This window comes from Nanorana parkeri, unplaced genomic scaffold (genome assembly GCF_000935625.1).
Source record: "Nanorana parkeri isolate BGI_ZX_2015 unplaced genomic scaffold, ASM93562v1 scaffold989, whole genome shotgun sequence".
In the NCBI taxonomy this organism is placed as follows: Eukaryota; Metazoa; Chordata; class Amphibia; order Anura; family Dicroglossidae; genus Nanorana; species Nanorana parkeri.
The window spans coordinates 503,001-505,652 of record NW_017307257.1 but is presented as its reverse complement, the minus strand read 5'-3'; positions in this window follow the sequence as shown (position 1 = coordinate 505,652).

Sequence of the window (2,652 nt, the reverse complement as noted above, 5' to 3'; positions counted from 1 at the left end):
ATGGGTCATTCATAGCCTGTCAAGAGGATTTTAGTATTTGGCTGCCCCAATAGCACTTACCACCCTCCATGGTGACCAATAAAAGGGAAGTCCAGACTGCAGGTATGACGCTGAGGAACTTTATTGATGAACTTCAGGAAGAGAAGGTTAGAGTCAGAATCATCCAGGCTGGTGTGGACTCCTTTAATTAGTAGAGCACAGTAACTGCTGCCATTCACAGACTAGGACCTCTAAAGGTGGCCATACACTTTACAACCATCGCAATACCTTAGTCTTGCGATGGTTGTAAAGTAATTAAAAAAACGTACGATCTGCCCATCTTGGACAGGCAGATTTTACTTACGATCATCGCAAGCCCGCCTCCCTGAGGGGCGGGCTTCCAATGACCGCAATGCTGAACGGGCAGTGGCGCGTGCGCACACCGGTGCGTGCGGCATTGGTCTTACGATCATGCTAAAAACCAGCTGAAAATCGTACGATTTTCGGCTGGTTTTCTAGCATGCTCCTTAGACAAAAGACGTGCGACCGTACAGTAGAAACGGTCGCACGTCTTCATTCACACTGCACGATTCTCGTACGATCGCGGGATTTCCCGTGATTCTCGTACGAGAATCGTGCAGTGTATGGGCACCTTTAGCCACTGGGCCCCCAGACTCAGGCCTCAGTGCAAGCACACGGCTAGTCCCTAGGCTTCAGGCCTAACCAATCAGTCAGTCCACATAAACTGTCCGAAGGATGAAGCCCAGGGGAGGAAAAGCACCTCACATGGTCTGCTCCAAGTATTTATGTTCTCTCCCAGCATGCACCACATATACTCATAACAATCCCTTATAGGTTGCTCTGCTCTGTGGCCAGGGTACACCCAGCAGCAGGCTGATGCAAAAGATAACAGATTGCTTAGGGGACACCAAATGAGCATAGACTACAATCAGCATCAGACTTATTACAATCTGACAATCCTAACAGGGTTATTCACTAAAGGGTGAAGAGTTTGGAGAAGTCAGGAGAAGTGAACAATCTAGGACAACATAGCGGATTTGGAAAAATTCTCCAATTCAGCTCACTTTCCAGTTCAGCTATGTTGTCCTAGATTGTTCACTTCTCCTGACTTCTCCAAACTCTTCACCCTTTTGTGAATAACCCTGAAAATGTATTAAGCACTCCTGCTTACAAAATACTACACTCCAAATCATTTTTCTTAAAGTTTAAACAATTAGATAGAATACAGAGATCACAGGAACAAGGAAAAAAAGTATCAAGCTAAGTCAATAAAAACAATTCTACAGCGCAACAATCGTTCAAGATGGAGGATATAAACAAAGATACTACAATGCATATCAGTTATAATCTTTAAAGGAGAACTATGAGGTGAGTGAAAATCACTCAGCCTCATAGTTCTAGCCGAACTGTGACAATGAAACTGTCACAGGTCGGCTCAAACGATCGGTAAGTAAACGAACACATACCGTCGCTTGCTCACTTCTCGATCTATCGCTGCAGAGAGCCGTGACTGTCACTCACGGCTCCCTGCAGGAATTCCCCACCTCCCCTGTCCGATTGGACGGGGGAGGGGGCGGGTAACGCTGGCTCTGCCTCTAGATAGTCAGAGCCCGCTGTCAATCACGCAGCTGGGTGGATCTCGACAATAATGTCTTTGATCTGGAAAAAATGAGTAAGCAGAATAACATAGTGTGGTGTTTTCTCAGAACGCAAGGCCGCGAAAGGATCTTGGGGCGGGTGCATGCGTAGTTCAGATCTTCGGCCAGGCGACGAGGAGCAACACAAGGTAAGTACATGCAGCAGTGTGTACCTGCACAGACTCTGTGGGACAGGAAGTGCCAGTTAAGAGAGAGGAGTCAGCGCTGGATCAGGGACCCGCAACAGCACTGGAGGGACAGCTGAAAACTACTGGAAAGAAGATGATTGGATTTTTTAATGCCACTTTAATTTTTTCCTCCAGCAAGGAGATAGTATGAGATGAACCTATATTGGTAAGTAGGCTCTTTGTGGGATAGCCCCAGTGATAGGTGATATTATGCTTTTGAATCGCTCCAGTAATTGGAGTGAGCTTCTTCCTTTGGTTCACTGTATGCTGCGACACAGTTGGATAAAATTGCAGTTTAAAATATGGATCCAGTAACACAGGAGTAGAGCATATCTTAGCCATCAGTTGCTCCTTGATATGGAAAAAATGAGTACGCAGAATAACATTGTGTGGTGTTCTCTCAGGTAAGAAGGATGGTTTCGGCAAACTATGAATTCTGTCTGTCACGCATTAATGTGTGAACATACCTGTGTAATTCCTGCTGAGTGACAGATTCAGGTATGCCCCATATTTTAATATTGTTGCAGCAGGACCTATCGGTTAAATCTGCCAATTTGTATTTAAGCCACTGCAAATCAACGGTAAGATGATCATGAGAATCTGTAAACTCATTGATGGTGGATGCAAATTCGCCCATTTTTGTTTTAACATAGTCCAGTCTGCCACCAATTGAGGTAACAGCAGGACTGGGATCTTGAACTAGAGAAACCGTATTGGTGTGTATTGCACTACGCAGAGAAATCAGCATTCCCTTTAAGGTCATGTCTAACACTGGATGATTAGCCGTTGGGAAACCAATGATAGTTCTTATCAGCACTCTATCAGCT